Source organism: Balaenoptera borealis (genome assembly GCF_965194805.1).
Source record: "Balaenoptera borealis genome assembly, chromosome: 17".
Lineage (NCBI taxonomy): Eukaryota > Metazoa > Chordata > Mammalia > Artiodactyla > Balaenopteridae > Balaenoptera > Balaenoptera borealis.
The window spans coordinates 29,681,915-29,705,554 of NC_138876.1; the positions used below are offsets into that span (position 1 = coordinate 29,681,915).

The 23,640-nt window shown below is 36.1% G+C and overlaps 2 protein-coding genes across 5 annotated transcripts in view; one reads left to right on the plus strand and one right to left on the minus strand.

Moving 5' to 3' along the window:
- LOC309615149 (uncharacterized protein) overlaps positions 1 to 14,811 on the minus strand; it is a 132,064-nt gene extending 117,253 nt beyond the window's left edge. For all 3 annotated transcript variants that reach the window (XR_014236543.1, XM_082364518.1, XM_082364517.1), the window contains exon 1: positions 13,717 to 14,811. The gene's annotated coding sequence lies outside the window, so the exon portion shown is untranslated. The remainder of the gene's footprint in view (positions 1 to 13,716) is intronic.
- Positions 1 to 23,640, plus strand: part of ANGPT1 (angiopoietin 1) — a 268,562-nt gene that overhangs the window by 47,957 nt on the left and 196,965 nt on the right. The window lies entirely within an intron of this gene.

Consider the following 23,640-nt stretch of genomic DNA (forward strand, 5'->3'; position numbering starts at 1 on the left):
ACTGACTGCATGGTGTGATTGTGGTGATTAAACAAAGTAAATCAAGGGAAAGCAATTAGCAGAGTGTCTAGCAGAGTTAGTGCTTAATAAATATGATTTATTCTACTGTTATGGGTATTACTATCACTTTAATATATTTCTATAATTTTCTGATTTAAAATAAGAGCACGTATATATCGATTCCATTTTCATATTCTTGGCAACACTCTTGGAAATATTTCATTTGGGTCAAGCAATTTTTCAAGATTTTTTCTTAAAATAATATTAGACTTTGTTTTGTTTGTTTTGGGTGGTTTCACTTTCTTTTTGGATGCTCTTGGCAATTTCATGTGTGCTTATTATTCTGATCCAAACCTAGGAGGAAAATATCCCCCAACACTGCATAATTTACAAGACCACACAGTGATTTATAAGGGTTCCCTCCCCCCTATAGAGCTTTTAATGGGAAAAACTCATCTATATTGCTGTGTCAAGAAATCACCACCTTTGTCACATACCGCAGACATAAATGAACCATATAAAAGCAAATAATCCTTAACTCCTCTACAGGAAGCTAGAGCAGAATTTGAGCTTTAGCAGATGCTTAGAATGTGTAACTAGTTGTAGAAACCATGAAATGTGGATACTAACAAGTAGTTACAGATAGTTTATCTGATAGTTTAGTGCAATGGATTTTAAATCACTTAAAAAACTGAAATCTTTTTAACAGTATCTAATATACCATATGATTCCTCTAAGAACTCAAGTAATTTTTATTTCTGTAACTTTACTTGGATTTAGATAGGGCACTTTTGCCAAACTCCGTTGTTTAATTTTGTGCTTTTAATCAAAATACTAACGCATTTTCATATTTTAAATTCTAACAATGATTGATTATTGGATTCACTAGTAAAGCCTGTATTTTAAAATCAGATATACTTAGCTACTTCTAAAATTTGTAAGTATATCCACATTATAACAAATTGAAACAAGGGAAGCCCAACACAAGGAAAATTACTTCCTGGGTAAATTTCATGTAGTCTCTACTCATTATTCAGGATATACAAAGAGATACACCTAATGTCACTAGACTTATGTGAGCTAGTACATGTAGATAACTAAGGAAAGTGCTCTGTACAAACTAAGATATCAAATATTACAACATGGCCTAAATTCAAAACACTTTTTGCCTAATGCAAGAGATCACGCAAGAGTTGAAAACATGTTGATTCCAAGCTAAGGTACATCTGGTTACGTGATTTGATGCAGAGGTAAAGAAATAGGACTCATTTATACTACGTGATAGGTAAAGTATATCCCCCTATGAGTAAATATTGTTCAGGTACCAGTGTCTAAACACTGCTGCTTACTTGTTCTGTCATCTTTGGGCCCCATAGTCCTTTTACCAAGATACACCAATTGATTACATTTTGCTTCATTTGCTTTGTTATTCTATCTATCTGTATACAAACATATACATGTATACAGATTGTTGTCCCTGAAGTTTTGGAAGGAAGTTGAAGACACCGTGTCCCTTAACTTCTAAATATTTCAATGTGTATTTCCTAAGAATAAAGATATTTTTAAACATAATTGCATTACAGTTATCAAAGTCAGGGTATAAAATATTTACACACTACTGTTATATAATCCAGAGTCCTTGTCCAAATTTCATTAGTTGTCCCAATGATGTCCTTTATAGTTTTTTTCCTGGTCCGGAATTCAATACAGGATCACGTATTGAACTTTATTTTCAAGTTTTACTTCTTTTACTTGGCTTCTTGATCTTGACGTTTTTTAAGAATTCAGGCCAATGACATTTGATTTGGATTTGTTTTGTTTCTTCTTGAGTTGAATAAGGTTATACATTTTTTTAGAGGAAAATTACTAAAATGATACTCAGTTTTTCTCAGTACTTTATATCAGGTGTCAAAAGATGTTTGCTTGTTCCACTGATGTTAGCTTTGATCTCCTGGTGGTGATCGACAAGGATTCTCCACTGTGAAGTCAAAATTTTCACTTTATAATAAGTAAGTAATTTGTAGGGAGACATTTTGAGAATATTTAAGTATCTGTTTCTCATCACACTTTCTACCACTGCTTTTCTATCTATTGATAATTTTCTAAATCTATTATTACTTCTGCATTTATTGATTGACATTCTTCTATAAGGAAGACATTTCCCTTCTTCATTTCTTTATTTTTTCATTTGCTTATTTAAACTAGATGGTCTCATGACTTCTTACTGTATTCAATAGATTATGATCCATTTTTATAATTATTTTTATCTACACGTGCTCCCAGATTTGGTCAGTAGGATTTCCTTCAAGCTGGCTACTGTGACCTTTTGGGACATCCCCATGGTGCCTTGAGCACTTCCTTACTTTCTGATGTATCAGAATATTCCAGTTTATCTTGTATTTTCCCTGCCCCTGCCCAGGAGTTAGCCATTTATCCAAACAGCTGTGTTTTCTTTTAGGAGAGAATGGTTTGTGGAAATCAAGATGTGGGCACTAGTTGTACTTATTGTTACTGATGTAACATTGCTTCTAGGCCCTCTCAGTGAACAGTTAAGATATCTATCTCTATCTTATGTTTATGTCTTTATTTCTGTATCTACACTGAATCTATCTGAAAGCATGCATGAATACACATATGTGTGTGTGTGTGTGTGTGTAAACCATTAGTTCACATTTCTGTCTCAAATTCCTTTGTAACATTAGGTGTATTTTCTGTATAATCTTCCTTCTTCCCATACGTGTAAGTGTCTTCTCCAAAGGAAGAAGCTTGATTTTCATTATCCATAATATATTTACTCATTTGCTTATGACTTATATATAAAAAAAGTTTCAGAATTGATAACTGATACCACTGTAAAAAGCAAACCCACTAACTAGAATTCAATATTTTCAATATTTGTTTACAGTTTTCCTTTTTACAGTAAATTTATATAGTGATACATACATATCTTAAATGTACAAATTGATGAATTTTTGTCACATGTGCACACTCGTATAACACATAACCATGTATGGTACATTTGTATGACCTCAAGAAGTTTCCTCATGCCCCGTCTTTATCATCCTTGGGATGGAGGATGTACATGTTATTTATTTATCTATTTTGATTTTTAAAATTTAGGTTTATTGAGGCATAATTTACATACAGTAAAACTCATTTTTTTTATTGTGCAGTGTGATGATTTTTTTTTGGTTTTTTTCCTCTCTTTTTTTTATTGACGTATAGTTGATTTACAATGTTGTGTTAGTTTCAGGTGTACGGCAAAGTGATTCAGTTATACATATACATATATATATTCTTTTTCAGATTCTTTCCCCTTATAGATTATTACAGGATATTGAGTGAGTTCCCTGTGCTATACAGTAGGTCCTTGTTGGTTATCTATTTGATATATAGTAGTGTGTATATCTTAATCCCAAACTCCCCCCTAATTTATCCCTACCCCCCTTTCCCCTTTGGTAACCATAAGTTTGTTTTCTGTGTCTGCGAGTCTATATCTGTTTTGTAAATAAGTTCATTTGTATCATTTTTTTTAGATTCTGCATGTAAACTATATCATGTATTTGTCTTTCTCTGCCTGGCTTACTTCACTTAGTATGATAATCTCTAGGTCCAAATGGCTGCAAATGGCATTATTTCATTCTTTCTTATGGCTGAGTAATATTCCATTGTGTATATGTACCACATCTTCTTTATCCATTCATCTGTCAATGGACATTTAGGTTGCTTCCATGTCTTGGCTATTGTAAATAGTGCTGCAATGAACATTGGGGTGCATGTATTTTTTCAAATTAGAGTTTTCTCCAGATATATGCCCAGGAGTGGAATCACTGGATCATATGGTAACTTTTCGTTTTCTGAGGAACCTCCATACTGTTCTCCATAGTGACTGCACCCATTTACATTCCCACCAACAGCCAACAGTGTAGGAGGGTTTCTTTTTCTCCACACCCTCTGCAACATTTATCATTTGTAGACTTTTTGATGATGGCCATTAAGATCAGTGTGAGGTGATACCTCATTGTAGTTTTGATGTGCATTTCTCTAATAATTAATGATGCTGAGTACTTTTTCATGTGCCTTTTGGCTATCTGTGTGGATATGCAATTTAAATAGGCTGTCGGGATAGGCCTTATTGAGAAGGTGACATTTAACTTGGAGGAAATAAGGAGTGAGTCATATAAGTAACTAGAAGAGAAATGGTCTAGGCAAAGGGATCAGCCTATGCAAAGGCCCTAAGGAAGGAACATGCTTGGTATATTTGAGGAACAACAAGGAGGCTGTAGCAGTGAAAGTGGAGTAAATGAAACAGAATAGTAGGAGAAGGGGAAGAGAGATGGTGGAAGGGAATGTGTACACATCATGAGGGATCTGATTGGCCACTGTAGGGTATATTAGGCAGCTATTGCTGTAATAGTGATATGTATATAAGAAACAACCTCAAAACTCAGTATCTCCAGCAACAAGCATTTATTTCTCACTCAGGAGTCAGCAGGTCAGCTGTGGCTTGGCTTGGACTGGCTGGGCTTGGGTCCAGGTTGCAATTTGGGATAAAGTCTGTCCCATATGTCTCCTCATTCTGGGTCTAGTAGCTGTCTGGGCTATATCCTTCTCATAGTGGATGGCATAATGCAAGAGGGATGAGTGAAAACACAAGATGTCTCTTGAAGCTTTGACTCAGAACTGAAGCACTGTCTTTTCTACCTATTTCGTCGGCCAAAAAAGACATTTGCCCAGGCCCAAAGTCAGTGGGACAGGGATGTGTACTCTGTCTACTCTTGTGAGAAATACTAAAAATTCACATGGCAAAGCACATGAGTGCATAATTCTATTACAGAGAGGAAATAATGAGTTGGGAATAGTCTAATCTACCACATAGTCACTTTGCCTATGAACAAAACGGGGAACACTTACAGGATTTCAGGAAATTTCAAAAGTGCCATTCTGATTTCTGTACTGAAAATATACCTTAGGGGACAAGGGAAGAGCAAGGAGACTATGTGGGAATTACCACAGCATTCAGTGAGGGATGCCGGTGGTTCAGACCAGGGTGGTAGCTGTAGAAGTAAAGAGGTCAGATTGTGGATATCTTTCGAAACAGTCAACAGGATTTCCTGAGGTATTGGATGTGGGACATGAAAAAGAGGAATGAACAATAAGTTTAAATTTTTCAAGCTAAACAGCTAGACTAGACGGATAAAGGGGCATCAACTGAGATGGGGAAGACTGTGTGTAGTGGAAGATTAGGAGCTGAGTTTTCATTATTTTATGTCAGAGTTGCCTACTGTGTATCCACACGGACAGGTCAAGTATGAAATTGTCAGGTCTGGAGTTTAGAAGAGAGATCTGGTTGAAGAGTTAAATTTGGGAGCCTTCAGCATATTGATGGTATTTAAATCCATGTCCCATATTCTTTGCAATAGCCACGTAACTGGTCTATTTGGTTCTCCTCTTCCAATTTTCCAATTCATCTTCCATTCTGCTAGCATTTATGTTTTGAAAGAAAAACTCTGATCCTATTACTCCCTGCCTTAAAAACCTAGCCATAGCTTAGAAGAAAATCCAAACTTAATATAGAGCTTCACAATCTGGCCACAGTCTATTCTCATTTTACCTAATAAAATCCTATTTATCTTTACAGGCCAGACTCAGATGTCAACTCTTTTGTTCAATTTTCCTGATGGCCCAGGGAGAATCAATCTTTTTTTCCTTATGTTTCCCCAGAACTATTTGTATACTTCTCCCTGCATTATTCAGTATGGTAGCCACTAGCCACATGTAACTATTGTACACTTGAAATGTGGCTAGTACAAATTGAGATGTGCTGCAAATGTGAAATCAACATCTCATTTAAAGATTTAGTACAAAAATATATAAAATATACTATCAATAATTTACATACTTGTGAAATGGTAATATTCTGGATATATTAGGTTAAGTAAATTATTAAAATTAATTTCACTTGTTTAATTTTTACTTTTTAAATGTGGCCTGCTAGAAACTTTAAAACTGCGTATGTGGGTTCTCATATGTGGCTTGCAATTGATTTTTATTGGACAGTGCTGCCTTAGAGCATGTATACCATTGTGTGATTACATCTCTGTTAGTCACATCATATTTGTTCTTCTGAAAGAGTCTGAGTTTTTGAAGAGAGAGATTATGTTTGATTTCTATTTCTAAGACCCAGTAGGATTATGACTAGATGCTTAATAAAAGTTAGTTGAAAGTTGATTGATTTCTGATTGATGCGTGTCTTCAGACACTGATCTGTAGATAGATTGCCTATAGCATAAACATAAATAGAATTTGAAAAAGAATCAACCATAGGAGGTCCATAGTATATATTTAAGAAGCCCAAGTACTTTGGCAAAGTCAGTCACAATTTTAGCTAATCACATATTTGTATTACTATTTCAACCTGTTTCCTAAAAGTAGTGCATTTAGGATCAAACTACAAATTAAAATATTGTATTGTTTGTGGTAAAGATTAATAGTGTCACATACTTTTATAGCTAGATTCTTCAATTTAATTTTTACAAAGACAGGTTTTTTTTTCTGACTTCAAATTTGTAGGTAAATTCTTATTACAATGACTTTTATTTTAAAACATTTACATATTAAGAGGATCATTCTCTATTATTCTTTTTACTCTATTGTGAAATAAATAAAATAATATATAACTTCGTGTAAACTAAAAATTGTAAATTTTGAGTGAATCCTCAGGACCTAGGAACATTTCCAAGGGATAAAAATAAGGGTAAATAAGTTTCTTCTCTTCACTTTCATTCTTTCTCTGCCCCCATTGTATGCAAATATATCCGTTCTGATTTTGGAAATAAAATTAAAATGAAATATCCACTGAGCAGTGAGATTCTGATGAGATCAGGATCCACCAAAATGAATAATCCAGTGAAGAAAACAGTAAAATGCTTCCTGAAGCTCTCTGCCTCTGATATGGTAGGGGATGTGATGTAACTCACATAGGGAGAACACTGTTGTAGAAAAAGCAGAGTTAGAGGGTGCAAATTAGTGTGTATTGTCAGTCCTGTTCAGGGTGAAGTGCATTGATTTGAATGACCGGTACTAGGTGTCTAGACAGAAATACCCCTGCATGGAAGAAGAATAACATCTCATCAAATACATGTTAATTTGATGTAAATCTCTCTTTGGCATGCTGAATTTCCCCTTTATGGTTCACTCAACAGGGTTTTGGTTTGTCATTTGGTCTCAGGAGTGCTCTGCCTTTCAGAAAAGGAGTGGAGGCATTATTTATCTTCCCTTATAAATTAATAGCCATCATCTGATCTACAAATCATTATCCTATGTGCTTGGTCAGGCTAAATAATTTTTCACTCTTGTAATTGTCGTAAAGTAATAAAACTGATGCCTGCGTCTGAGACTAAAGAGAGTCCCTGCTAGAACTCAAATATTTAGGAAACCCTATATGAGCATAGTCCGTCGGTCTGTATGTCTCTTTCTATTCCCTATCAGCTTGACTTAACCAAATTTTAAGGATTCTTCTAAACATTATTGGTGATAGTCTCATAAAATGTTACCTCCATATGCGAAATCTTATATGCATACAGAGCTATTTCATTTCACTGAGAGCAAGGGGTGAGACCTAATGCTAGAATGTTGACCTCATTTGGGTGCTCAGTAATATTGTTCAGCAAACACTTGGACCAAGTGACAGCAACAGAAGAAGGTTGGTCTGTTAACCTTGACATATAAATGTGTGCTTGAAAAGTGAGTGATTTGCTTTTTCCTCATTACTGTGTCTGGCTTCCATGTGAAAGATAAAGATGCTCAAGGTTGAGTTTAATCCTAAAAACCTCTCCTCTTCCCTAGGTATCCTAAGCCAAAATAAGGTGCACTTTCACTACTTTCAACGTTGCTAAATATCTTGATCAACACTTAATAGTTTGAGGTTTGGGGGTTTTATGTTTGGCATTGGGCACTGGAGCCAGTGATTCAGGTGTCACGCACCTCCACGTAACCTACAGACGTGTTGAGCCAGCTTCTCTCCTCATGGAGATATTCTGAGAGCAATTTAGACAATTCTGGAAGCACATTGACTCTTTATGGGAACTATTAATTCCATCACCATCATGTGTAGTAAGTCATGCCCAAAAAGTCTGAATCTGTACTTAAAATTTTGAAGACTTTAACCAAAGATCATTTTGTGTTCGTCTGCATGGTAACTTGCATTTTTAGCAATAATACTGATGACTCTATCTCATTTTATCTTTTTGGTTAGAATAGTGTGCTAATATACTTTCAAAAATCTCTCATTACTCCCACTACATTATAAAGTACATGATGGGTACTTGAGTACTGGGAATCATAATTTTCAATCCAAGGAAAATGTTAAAGATGATTTAGTTCAACCACATTATTTTAGGTCCCCCTAGAAGTTAATTAACTTTCTCAGACATTGATTAATAACTGAGAGCTAGAACCAGAACTGCAACCCAGATCTCCTAAATTCTAGTCCCCATCTTTCCACTACATAATTTTATCTTAAAAATTTGAATCTAGAAGATTCACTGGAAAGGGGAAAAGATGTTGAGCTAGGTACTGTTGCAGACCTTTGGGATGACTAGGACATTTCCCCTGCCCTCGGAAAGCTTATGGTCTAAAGAGGGAGACAGCTAACTAAATAAGTTAAAGCTTTTACATTCTTTAGATATTCTGATAGACGTACATAAAGTAGAAAAAGGGAGCACAAAAAAGAAATTATCTATTATGCTGGTAGGTGATTGGAACATGCTTAATAATAGAGAATGACTCTTGAGAATTTTGAAAGAAAGACTGGGGTAGGCATTCCACATTAGGGGAAGAATATTCAATTCTGGTTTCTGACATGAAGACATTGTGCAGATGTTACCAGAAATATGAGTGTAGCTGAAAGAATGTTTTCTTATTTGCCCTATGCAGAAAAAATATGGCACCTTCTTACAGATGCTTAACAGGCTCGGTTACTAAGACTCATGGGACATAGTGATATTAGGCAAAGCTTCAGCAATACTTCTGTACTGCATGATTGTGTGTGTGAGTGTGTGTGTGTTGTGTGTGTGTGTTGAAATGCAATTATTGCCAACTTTCAAAGCAATAGGCTGAAACGACTATATTTGAGAATAGGAGAACTAAGGAAACTAGAAGATAAGGAGTGATGGTAATCATTTAAAATATGTAAAGTTTACCCAAGAGTTACCATTATCTTACAGAAGGATATCTTTTCAGAAGAGAAACAGCTCACATTATTTGACAATATTTTAAGGGGTTTGGTTTGCTTATTCTTATACTTTCTTGACAAATATGTTACCTGGCAGTGAGACATGCAGTGTCAGATATGGCATTTGTAAAACCTTTAAAATAAACATAAATTAGAATAGGAAGAAAAGTACAACCTGAAAGTAGGTTAGATGGTAACATAAAAAAAAACTGAGTGCACTAACACCAGTTTGTTTTTATTGGTCTGTACTACCTTTGCCAAAATGTATTATTTTTCTTTTTCCTTTTACATTTTTGCTCATTTATATTGCCAAAGATATTCAATGTGAATACATTTTGTGAAATTGCAGTCAAGATCTTTTTATGGAAGATGTGTGTGTGTGCACATGTGGAAACATGCGAGTATTTAAGTACATTTTTAATTCTTGGTTTCTAGATACTACATGATATCTGGTTCTAAAAAGTGATGGGACTCCTCTTTTTAACCGCAAGGATCTGACTCCTGTTAGGGTTGTGAGTTTGATGAGAGCTAGACCAGGCACTGGACCATGTATGATCTCATTTTGTCATCACAACAGGACTCTGAGGTCATTGTTCTTATTTCAGATTTGACAGATAAAAAACTGATGCTCAGGGAGGTTAAATTGTGTACAAACAGACTATATTAGTGATGAAGCAGAGATTCAAATAAAGATCTGTCCAACTCCTGAGTTGAATGTCCATTCTACTATGCTGTACCACATTACAGAAGGTCTCAAGTGAACAGGAGAAAATTCTGTGGAGAAAAACCAAACCAATAGAGCAAGTTGCTTAGCACAATTCATAGGAGGAATGACCAGGTACAAAGAAACTCAGAGGGAACCTGGTAGCTTTCTTCAAACGTTGAAAGGATTATCATGTCAAAGAAGCTAATATTATTGATTTGCTTAATCCCTAAGGGTAGAATATGAACCAATATGCATGTGTAAGTTGCAAGGAAACATTTTATGAAAGAAATTTTCCAAAGAGATAAGGACAGACTGCAGTTGCTTCGAAGCTAATCAGTTTTCTGTCATTGGACACATTCAGTCATAGGGTATGTAACCATTTCATAATCTATTACCAAAAAAAAAAAAAATCAAATGTAAAATTTGTAGTTTGAAGAAGTTGCCTTTTTAAAAAATTCTGGCTGCTGTCAGTTGAGTAAACTGTGCAGTTAGGATAAGTACCAAGAAAGTGATTGAGTGATTTTCCAAATAAACAACTGAAAGTTGACAGTCTAGATTATAGCCATGCTGGGGTTTGTGCCAGATTTATTATTTTTTTTCCTTTGCTTTTACCCAAGTGTATAAAAGGTGACTTGGAAAGTGTACCTCTTTTTTCTAGTTTTGAGTATTCATATTTTACATTTCAAGTTAAGCATATAACATGGCTGAAAGCAACTTAAGAAAAATAGTAAACTCATATGTCCTCAGATTGAGGTTTAGAAAGCATCCAACTTATATAGTTATATAGGTTATTCTGACTCCAACTAAAATGAGAAAGTGTTTCTAAATGTGAATGTTTCGATACCATCAGCCTACTGTTTTTAAAGGACATATTAAATTTTGTAGAAAACCTTTGGTTTCCCAGTTATTGTATCATATATGGCTTTGGGTATATATACTTTAACTTAGCACAAGTATGACTAAATTACAGTCACAAAAGGATTGACGATTTGTAATAGTAATGCAGGTCAACATAGAATTTTAAACCATCCCATATTTGCACTCATCCATATCTGCATATTTGTACCTATTAAATGAATGAACAAATGGAAACTTATTTACTCAATAAACTTGAGCATTTCACTTCACACCTCTGAGCTTCTGCCTGTCTATAAAAGGAAGGAATTGGATCCGAAATGTCTCAAGTGTTTTCTAGTGTAAATGGGTAAGTATGTAAAATTTGGTAATGTAGCAACCCACAGATAGAATCCAGAAATGCTTAAAAAACAATTGTAATTAAAATAGGAAATGTTTTTCATAATCTTGTGGGGTTTGCAACTCGTGTCCTCTGTGCAAGTCAGGATGCTTGAGCCCCAAATTTTATTTAGCCACCCACCTCTATGCAGACAATTTCCAGATCTTCCTTTTCTGCCGTGACCTTTATATTCTTCCCAGTCACAGAATTCTTTCTGTTTATGAAACGTCTTTACTTAGATGTTCTGCCATCACCTAAATCTAAACATGGAAAAAAAAAGGAATTCATGGTGTCCCCTTAGCCTATCTATTCTGCTTTTCCTGCATCTTCATTTCAAGCAGGGACTCTGGGCTTCCCCTGCCCAGTCCCAGTCATTCACATCTGTAGGCTGGTCTCAAGTTCTGCTGATTCCTACTCAGTGTTTTTTCATTCCTGTACTTTTGCATTTTCATAGTCTCATTCTTGTCCATGCCCTGTACTTCCAGACTATTTTAGGGCTTCCAAGCAAAACTGCCTGTCTGTATTCTTATTTTCATGGACGCTATGAAAAGCTATAGAATCCTTTTATTCAAATGCCTTTTGAGCAGCAAGACAAACTTCTTTCCTGACTCTAATAATTTAGCAGCTGATGTTGCCTTTAGGGTGGTACTTATTTTTGTATTTATTTTGTATGTAAGTTCCAAACATAAATGTTTACTTAGGTAAGTTCTGTCTCTCCTACTAAATTATGAGTTGGTTTAAGATTAGAACTGGGTCCTTCCCTCTCTTATTCCTTTTTTCTACAGATTTTATTGAATAGCAACTTGTGTAAGACACTCTACCAAGCACTTCGCAGCTACAAATATGGATGGAACATGGCTTTTATCCTTAGGAAGAGAATTCCCACTTCGTAAAGGAAAGGAAACTAAATTTGTTGAGTACACTTAGGTGCTGAGTTTAGGTCATGACATAAATTATCTCATTTAAGTCTTCTTGAAAACTTTTTTTCAGCTTTATTGATATATAATTGACATGTAACATTGTGCTAGTTTAAGATGTACAACATAATGGTTTGATATATGTATATTGCAAAATGATTACCTCAATAAGGTTAGTTAACACATCCATCACCTCACATAGTTACAATTTTTTTTTTTGATGGTGAAAACTTTTAAGATCTACTCTCTTAGCAACTTTCAAATAAACAATATAGTATTATTAACTATACTCTTCTTAAAACTTTGTACAATTAAATTATTATCCCCATTTTATAGAAGAGGACAAGCTTAGAAGAGGTTAAATGGCTTACCCCAAGGTTTGGTGACTCTGAAGCCCTAGTTCTTAGTTCCATTGACCTGTACTGGAATCTATATTTAAAGGTTTCTAAATTAATGGCATTAATTCTGGTATTATAAGAGCCTAGCTGTTTTCCAAATGGTTTCTTATAAGTTCAAGTAATTAATATGCATCTAGACTTTCTTTTTTCTCATAAATAAGTGGCACTGGGGTTACTGACATAAAAAGTTTATTATTTAGATCATAAACACTATTGTAAGCAGTATTCCATGGAACACAAAAGACCCTATGTATGCGAGAAACTCTGTAGAATAATAATGTATTATATTTAGATCTCAAAAAATTTCATTTCATTTTTGAATTCATTTAGAAATGCACATTTGTTAATTAAATATCACATGGTACTTTTTAAAAATGATTCAGTGTAAAACCATTCTGTCAGGTGAGTCATTTTATTTATTAATCTTGTCCTTCTATAAACCTTGGTAGGGCTATTTTAGGATGCCCATTCTTAAGCCAAATAAGACTCATTTTTTTCCCTCCAAGACCACATACCACATAAAATGGATTTGTGTCTGGCCAGAGTGGTTTTTGTCAATAAATATCAAAAGAACATATCAGATAATTTCTGTGATAGCCATGGCCCAAAATCTCTATCAGGTTGTCATTTAGGTAAAATAGTAAAGATAAACACATGTGGTTTTTTTTTTCCTGCCTGCCAATTCACTGCCTTTCAAGATTACTTTAATAAATAATTACAAAGAACAAAGTCCCTGGCCCTGAACCAAGATGGCAGAGTAGAAGGACGTGCTCTCACTCCCTCTTGTGAGAACACCAGAATCACAACTAGCTGCTGGACAATCATCAACAGAAAGACACTGGAACTCACCAAAAAAGATACCCCACATCCAAAGACAAAGGAGAAGGCAAAATGAGACGGTAGGAGGGGTGCAATCACAGTAAAATCAAATCCCATAACTGCTGGGTGGATGACTCACAGACTGGAGAACACTTGTACCACAGAAGTCCACCCACTGGAGTGAAGGTTCTGAGCCCCACGTCAGGCTTCCCAAACTGGGGGTCTGGCAACAGGATGAGGAATTCCTAGAGAATCAGACTTTGAAGGCCAGTGGGATTTGATTGCAGGACTCTGACAGGACTGGGGGAAACAGAGACTCCACTCTTGGAGGGCAGACACAAAGTACTGTGCACATCGGGACCCAGGGGAAGGAGCAGTGACCCCATAGGAGACTGAACCAGACTTACCTGCTAGTGTTGGAGGGTCTCCTGCAGAGGCAGGGGTGGCTGTGGCTCACCGTGGGGACAAGGACACTGGCAGCAGAAGTTCTGGGAAGTACTCCTTGGCGTGAGCCCTCCCAGACGCTGTCATTAGCCCCACCAAAGAGCCCAGGTAGGCGCCAGTGTTGGGTTGCCTCAAGACAAACAACCAACAGGGAGGGAACCCAGCCCCACCCATCAGCAGTCAAGGGGATTAAAGTTTTACTGAGCTCTGCCCAACAGAGCAACAGTCAGCTCTACCCACCACCAGTCCCTCCCATCAGGAAACTTGCACAAGCCTCTTAGATAGCCTCGTCCACCAGAAGGCAGACAGCAGAACCAAGAAGAACTACAATCCTACAGCCTGTGGAACAACAACCACATTCACAGAAAGACAAGATGAAAACGCAGAGGATTATGTACCAGACGAAGGAACGAGGTAAAACCCCAGAAAAAACAACTAAGTGAAGTGGAGATAGGCAACCTTCCAGAAAAAGAATTCAGAATAATGATAGCGAAGATGATCCAGGACGTTGGAAAAAGAATGGAGGCAAAGATCGAGAAGATGCAAGAAATGTTTAACAAAGACCTACAAGAATTAAAGAACAAACAAACAGAGATGAACAATACAATAATTGAAATGAAAACTATACTAGAAGGAATCAATAGCAGAATAATTGAGGCAGAAGAAGGGACAAGTGACCTGGAAGACAGGATGGTGGAATTCACTGCTGCGGAACAGAATAAAGAAAAAAGAATGAAATGAAGACAGTCTAAGAGACCTCTGTGACAACATTAAACGCAACAACATTCGCATTATAGGGGCCCCAGAAGGAGAAGAGAGAGAGAAAGGACCAGAGAAAATATTTGAAGAGATTATAGTCAAAAACTTCCCTAACATGGGAAAGGAAATAACCACCCAAGTCCAGGAAGCACAGAGAGTCCCATACAGGATAAACCCAAGGAGAAACATGCCAAGACACATAGTAATCAAAGTGGCAAAAATTAAAGACAAAGAAAAATTATTGAAAGCAGCAAGGGAAAAACGACAAATAACATACAAGGGAACTCCCATAAGGTTAACAGCTGATTTCTCAGCAGAAACTCTACAAGCTAAAAGGGAGTGGCATGATATACTTAAAGTGATGAAAGGGTAGAGCCTACAACCAAGATTTCTCTACCTGGCAAGGATCTCATTCAGATTCCATGGAGAAATCAAAAGCTTTACAGACAAGCAAAAGCTAAGAGAATTCAGCACCACCAAACCAGCTCTACAACAAATGCTAAAGGAACTTCTCTAAGTGGGAAACACAAGAGAAGAAAAGGACCTACAAAAACAAACCCAAAACAATTAAGAAAATGGTCATAGGAACATACATATCGATAATTACCTTAAACCTGAATGGATTAAATGCTCCAACCAAAAGACACAGGCTTGCTGAATGGATACAAAAACAAGACCCATACATATGCTGTCTACAAGAGACCCACTTCAGACCTAGGGACACATACAGACTGAAAGTGAAGGGATGGAAAAAGATATTGCATGCAAATGGAAATCAAAAGAAAACTGGAGTAGCTATACTCAATATCAGATAAAATAGACTTTAAAATAAAGAATGTTACAAGAGACAAGGAAGGACGCTACATAATGATCAAGGGATCAATCCAAGAATAAGATATAACAATTATAAATATATATGCACCCAACATAGGAGCACCTCAATACATAAGGCAACTGCTAACAGCTATGAAAGAGGAAATCGACAGTAACACAATAATAGTGGGGTACTTTAACACCTCACTTACACCAATGGACAGATCATCCAAAAATGAAAATAAATAAGGAAACAGAAGCTTTAAATGACACAATAGACCAGATTGATTTAATTGATATTTATAGGACATTCCATCCAAAAACAGCAGATTACACTTTCTTCTCAAGTGCGCACAGAACATTCTCCAGGATAGATCACATCTTGGGTCACAAATCAAGCCTCAGTAAATTTAAGAAAATTGAAATCATATCCAGCATCTTTTCTGACCACAACGCTATGAGATTAGAAATGAATTACAGCGAAAAAAACGTAAAAAACACGAACACATGGAGGCTAAACAATACGTTACTAAATAACCAAGAGATCACTGAAGAAATCAGAGAGGAAATCAAAAAATACCTAGAGACAAATGACAATGAAAACATGACGATCCAAAACCTATGGGATGTGGCAAAAGCAATTCTAAGAGGGAAGTTTATAGCTATACAAGCCTACCTCAAGAAACAAGAAAAATCTCAAATAAACAATCTAACCTTGCACCTAAAGGAACTAGAGAAGGAAGAACAAACAAAACCCAAAGTTAGCAGAAGGAAAGAAATCATAAAACTCAGAGCAGAAATAAATGAAATAGAAACAAAGAAAAAAATAGCAAACATCAATAAAGCTAAAAGCTGGTTCTTTGAGAAGATAAACAAAATTGATAAATCATTAGCCAGACTCATCAAGAAAAAGAGGGAGAGGACTCAAATCAATAAAATTAGAAATGAAAAGGAGAAATTACAACAGACACAGCAGAAATACAAAGCATTCTAAGAGACTACTACAAGCAGCTGTATGCCAATAAAATGGACAACCTGGAAGAAATGGACAAATTCTTAGAAAGGTATAACCTTCCAAGACTGAACCAGGAAGAAATAGAAAATATGAACAGACCAATCACAGGTAATGAAATTGAAACTGTGATTAAAAATCTTCCAGCAAACAAAAGTCCAGGACCAGATGGCCTCACAGGTGAATTCTATCAAACATTTAGAGAAGAGTTAACACCCATCCTTCTCAAACTCTTCCAAAAAATTGCAGAGGACGGAACACTTCCAAACTCATTCTATGAGGCCACCATCACCCTGATACCAAAACCAGACAAAGATACTACAAAAAAAGAAAATTACAGACTGATATCACTCATGAATATAGATGCAAAAATCCTCAATAAAATACTAGCAAACAGAATCCAACAACACATTAAAAGGATCATATACCATGATCAAGTGGATTTACCCCAGCGATGCAAGGATTCTTCAATATACGCAAATCAATCAATGTGATACACCATATTAACAAATTGAAGAAGAAAAACCATATGATCTCCTCAGTAGATGCAGAAAAAGCTTTTGACAAAATTCAACACCCATTTCTGATAAAAACTCTTCAGAAAGTGGGCATAGAGGGAACCTACCTCAACATAATAAAGGCCATATACGACAAACCCACGGCAAACATCGTTCTCAATGGTGAAAAGCTGAAAGCATTTCCTCTAAGATCAGGAACAAGACAAGGATGTCCACTTTCACCACTATTATAGTTTTGGAAGTCCTAGCCATGGCAATCAGAGAAGAAAAAGAAAGAAAAGGAATACAAATTGAAAAAGAAGAAGTAAAACTGTCACTGTTTGCAGATGACATGATAGTATATAGACAGACTATATAGACAGAATCCTAAAGATGCCACCATAAAACTAGTAGAGCTACTCAATGAATTTGATAAAGTTGCAGGATACAAAGTAATGCACAGAAATCTCGTGCATTCCTATACACTAATGATGAAAAATCTGAAAGAGAAATTAAGGAAACACTCCCATTTACCATTGCAACAAAAAGTATAAAATACCTAGGAATAAACCTACCTAGGGAGACAAAAGACCTATATGCAGAAAACTATAAGGCACTGATGAAAGAAATTAAAGATGATACCAAGAGATGGAGAGATATACCATGTTCTTGGATTGGAAGAATCAACATTGTGAAAATGACTCTACTACCCAAAGCAATCTACAGATTCAATGCAATCCCTATCAAATTACCAATGGCATTTTTTACAGAACCAGAACAAAAAATCTTAAAATTTGTATGGAGACACAAAAGACCCCGAAAGCCACAGCAGTCTTTAGGGAAATCAGACTCCCTGACTTTAGACTATACTACAAAGCTACAGTAATCAAGACAATATGGTACTGGCACAAAAACAGAAACATAGATCAATGGAACAAGATAGAAAGCCCAGAGATAAAACCACGCACCTATGGTCAACTAATCTATGACAAAGGAGGCAAAGATATACAGTGGAGAAAAGACAGTCTCTTCAATAAGTGGCGCTGGGAAAACTGGACAACTACATGTAAAAGAATGCAATTAGAACACTCCCTAACACCATACACAAAAATAAACTCAAAATGGATTAGAGACCTAAATGTAAGACCGGACACTATAAAACTCTTAGAGGAAAACATAGGAAGAACACTCTTTGACATAAATCACAGCAAGATCTTTTTTGATCCACCTGCTAGAGTAATGGAAATAAAAACAAAAATAAACAAATGGGACCTAATGAAACTTAAAAGCTTTTGCAAAACAAAGGAAACCATAAACAAGGTGAAAAGGCAACCCTCAACATGGGAGAAAATATTTTGCAAATGCATCAACGGACGAAGGATTAATCTCCAAAATATATAAACAGCTCATGCAGGTCAATATTAAAAAAACAAACAACCCAATCCAAAAATGGGCAGAAGACCTAAATAGACATTTCTCCAAAGAAGACATACAGATGGCCAAGAAGCACATGAGAAGCTGCTCAACATCACTAATTATTACAGAAATGGAAATCAAAACTACAATGAGGTATCACCTCACACTAGTTAGAATGGGCATCATCAGAAAATCTACAAACAACAAATGCTGGAGAGGGTGTGGAGAAAAGGGAACCCTCTTGCACTGTTGGTGGCAATATAAATTGATACAGCCACTATGGAGAACAGTATGGAGCTTCCTTAAAAAACTAAAAATAGAACTACCATATGATCCAGCAATCCCACTACTGTGCATATATCCAGAGAAATCCATAATTCAAAAAGACACATGCACCCCAGTGTTCATTGCAGCACCATTTACAGTAGCCAGGTTATGGAAGCAACCTAAATGCCCATCGACAGACGAATGGATAAAGAAGATGTGGTACATATATACAATGGAATAATTCTCAGCCATAAGAAGGAACGAAATTGGGTCATTTGTTGAGACGTGGATGGATCTAGAGACTCATACACAGTGAAGTAAGTCAGAAAGAGAAAAACAAATATCATATATTAACGCATATATGTGGAACCTAGAAAAATGGTACAGATGAAGCAGTTTGCAGGGCAGAAATTGAGACACAGATGTAGAGAACAAACGTATGGACACCAAGGGGGGAAAGCCGCCCGGGGGTGGGGATGGTCGTGTGATGAATTGGGCAATTGGGATTGACATGTATATACTGATGTGTATAAAATTGATGACTAATAAGAACGTGCTGTATAAAAAAATAAAATTTAAAAATTAAAAATAAATAAGTAAATAATTACAGTATAAGATAAAAATTCTTCAGTTCCCTTGTTTATAGTAAAACCACTGCCTCTCTACTGTGACCATATTTTGTGAGAACATAACATTTTAAAATTTTACATAGAAATTATAAAATTATTTTCAATAAGTATTTCAAATGTTTGTACATGGCTGAACAATCTTTATCAGGAAATACCACTGGAAATATTTAAAATGATATTAAGACAACCATCCCAGCAAAGATGAATTAATATAGAGACAATAAAGAAGATGAAGATGATGACAGAAGAAAATGAAGAAGGAGGGTGGAGGAAAAGGAGAAGGAGGGGAAAGGAAAAGAAATAATAATAAAGGTAAAATATGGGTTTCCACATAAATCGTTATTGACAGAGGTTTCTGTGATTCCTTGTCCCTGCCTTGAGAAACACACCTGCGTTTCCTTCTTTCCTAGGCTTAGATAGGAAACCGTTAGACAAATAGGAATTAGATAGGAAGTTTAGACAAAACCATTATGGATTGTTAACGTTTTATATACCTATCAAGCTCGTAGAGTAACTGAGTTAGGCATGGTTTAAAGGCTAAATTCCGTACAATAGTTACCAGCACAGCATTTTCCTGACACCAGAGAGGACTAATCATCCAGTTGGAGCAGGTCAGAGCATGCTGGAGAGGAATGCCCTCCAGCAGTTCCCTACACAGTCTCCTGTCTGCTAAATAGACTTCAGTCTCCAGTACTTGCAGTCCTTTGCTTTTCAGAAACACTTAATTCAACTGAAATTTTTTTAGTCCAAGATAAAAAGATACCTGCCTGTCCTCTTTGTGTTTGCTCTAGCCCATCTGCCATCATCTACTATGCTTGATGATTTATCTCTTCCATACCTTGTCAATTAAAAGTTCTTACAAAGACAAAATCTGCAATAATGTTTTTAGCATGTTTAATAGAGTTTGGTTAAGTAAACATCCTCAACCAAAGCAGTAAAAGAGATCTTAAAATAAACAGAGCTACTGTGCCAAGTCCATAATTACTTACATATTTAGCACTCTGCCCATCTTCTAAGCATGGTCATTAAAACCAGATTTGTGTACTTAATATAATTGTCTTGAAACCATAGCTGTTTAAATACTATAGGCCATCTACATACTTGAATCTTTTTTTTTCTTGTGTATTTCTTTTTATCGGAGTATAATTGCTTTACAATGTTGTGTTAGTTTCTGCTGTACAATGAAATGAATCAGCTATGTGTATACCTATATCCCCTCCCTCTTGGACCTCCCTCCCCCCCACGCCCCATCCCACCCATCTAGGTCATCAGAGAACACCGAGCTGAGCTTCCTGTGCTTTATAGCATGTTCCCACTAGCTATCTATTTTACACATGGTAGTGTGTATATGTCAATCCTGATCTCCCAATTCAACCCACCCTCCTCTGCCTTCCCTGTGTCCACATGTCCATTCTGTATGTCTATGTCTTCTTATTCCTGCCCTGCAAATATGTTCATCTGTACCATTTTTCTAGATTCCACATATATGTGTTAATATATGATATTTGTTTTTCTCTTTCTGGCTTACTTCACTCTGTATGACAGACTCTAGGTCCATCCACATCTCTACAAATGACCCAATTTTGTTCCTTTTTATGGCTGAGTAGTATTCCATTGTATATATGTACCACATCTTCTTTATCCATTCATCTGTTGTTGGATATTTAGGTTGTTTCCATGTCCTGGCTATTGTAAATAGTGCTGCAATGAACATTGGGGTCCATGTGTCCTTTGAATTATGGTTTTCTCAGGGTATATGCACAGTAGTGGGATTGCTGGGTCATATGGTAGTTCCACTTTTAGTTTTTTAAGGAACCTCCATACCATTCTCCACAGTGGCTATATCAATTTACATTCTCACCAACAGTGCAAGAGGGCTCCCTTTTATCCACACCCTCTCCAGCATTTATTGTTTGTAGATTTTTTGGCCATTCTGACCGATGTGAGGTGATACCTCATTGTAGTTTTGATTTGCATTTCTCTAATAATTAGTGATGTTGAGCATCTTTTCATGTGCCTCTTGGCCATCTGTATGTCTTCTTTGGAGAAAAAAATTTTTTTAACATCTCTATTGGAATATAATTGCTTTACAATGGTGTGTTAGTTTCTGCTTTATAACAAAATGAATCAGCTATACATATATCCCCATAGCTCCTCCCTTTTGCATCTCCCTCCCACCCTCCCTATCCCATCCCTCTAGGTGGTCACAAAGCACTGAGCTGATCTCCCTGTACTACGCGGCTGCTTTCCACTAGCTATTTGTTTTACATTTGGTAGTGTACATATGTCCATGCCACTCTCTCACTTCGTCCCAGCTTACCCTTCCCCCTCCCTGTGTCCTCAAGTCCATTCTCTACATCTGTGTCTTTATTCCTGTCCCGCCCCTAGGTTCTTCAGAACCACTGATAGTTCTTAAACATATTAAATTCGAGAAGCACTGGTCTAGAACATACCTGTCTGTAGTAATTTCTCTATAAACTTTTATTGGATAAATGACTGCAAGTTACATATTACATTTAGCAGATTCAGCAGATATAAAATCTGCATTCAGCAGACTTAAAATCCTTAATACATGCACATCATAATGTTCTTTATAGTTTTAATGAAGTATAATTTGCGTACCATAAAATTCACCCATTTTAAGTGTAAATCCAATGACTTTTATTAAATTTACAGAGTGGTACAACCAGTACTACAATCTAATTTCAGAAAATTTCCATGATTGCCAAAAGGTCCCTTGTGCCCATCTGCAGTCATTCCCAATTTCCAACTCCAATCCCAAACCCAACCACGATAATAAGGTTATTTTAATATCCACCCACCATTCCCTGTTTTAGATAGAGAATAACTAAAGGGAGAACAAATATATCTCTTCCATTCACACTTCAGTAAATAAAAGTGATTTTTGAACGAGTTTTACTGTGGTTTAACTTGGCATTCACCACATCTGAATGGAATTGATAAACAACTAAGAATTCAAATATGGTTCAAAATGGATGTTTACCACTTTCAGGGAACAAAATATTTTCAAATAGAACTTATTGAGCACACATTTATAAGCAAACATTATTAGTCTAACAAAAACAGAAGCTATAAGAGTTTAGTCTTTTTCTTTAATACGCTAGTTACAAATCATTGCCATCTAATCAGGGCCAGTCCTAGGACAGTTTACAATCTTTAACTTAGGTTGCTATTTGATGTTTTGTAGTTCTTTAGAAATTTGTGTTAGCTGAGACTTACCACCTTCGGAAAAGTCTCTTTACTCATTTATGTCCTCTACTGAATTCAGGTCCTTAAGCTCTTTCCCCTGGACTTTCTGAGTAGGCCAGTAAATGATCTCATTGGACCCAAACACTCTGGACTTACCCCCTGTGTTCTGTCTTCCCAACTCCAAGAGGAGGTGTTTCAAAACCTCTGCTTAGAAACCTACCATGATTTCAAACTGCCCACAAAATGAAGTCCAAACTCCCTGTCACACATTAGTCCAGCCTATTTTTCTGTCTCATTGCTTGCCAGTCTTACATTCCCACAGGCCTATTAGGCATGCTGCACTTCTCACTATCTTCAAAACTTGCCAAGCACATAACACATCCTCTGTATCTTTGCTAAGGCTGTTCCCTCCCTGTTGAATGTTATCCCTTTTTCTCCATTCTTCAGCATGGAAATCATATTATTTAGACAACAGCAAATAGTTCTGTAACCCATTTTTTAATATTCATCCCTTTCCTCAATCAGAATTGCCTCTTTCCACTTGTACTCACTTAATATTATATTTTTAACTCAAATTTATTATATAGAAGGATGAAGACTATGCCATAGTTAATTATGTTTTCCTACCATCTTTCACAATATCTGGAATATAGTAGGAGCTTAATAAAGAATACATAAATTTATGAATGGCTGAGGGAATCTTTGAAATCTTGCCTTTGAAGATTATTGGACCTGAACTAGTCCTGACATCTGGATGAAACATACACTTACAACTCTCCAGCTGAGAGTACTTTGTGCTTTTTTGTGTATGTCCATTTTGTACAAACGTATCTATTGAAACTTTAAAACTTCCTGTTTGAGATAAGGGAAAGCATTAACAAGATGGGATTTTTGTAGAATTGGTCCTAGCAGCCTGGTTTATGATGGAAGTTGATATCCTGTTTCATCCATATAAAATCACGGACTCTAAAGGAATTGAAAGCTCATTTTTTTCAACCCATTAATTTTCCAGATAAGGACAATATTGCTCAGTGTCTTTATTTGTACAATTTTCTTTTTCATCTTGCATGGTTGAGGTTTGGATTATGTTTTCAATCCTTCATCCAATATCTCTTCACTAATAACCTAATTAAATGCTGTGCCTGGAAATGTCCTTTCTTTGCACAGGATTTTGAAAGCCACAAAACTATTTCATAAGGCAGATCTGGTTTTCTGGAGAAGAACTCACCACTCCAATCCACTTGCGATAGAATGTTCCTTCCTGAACATTTATTTGCCACTTGG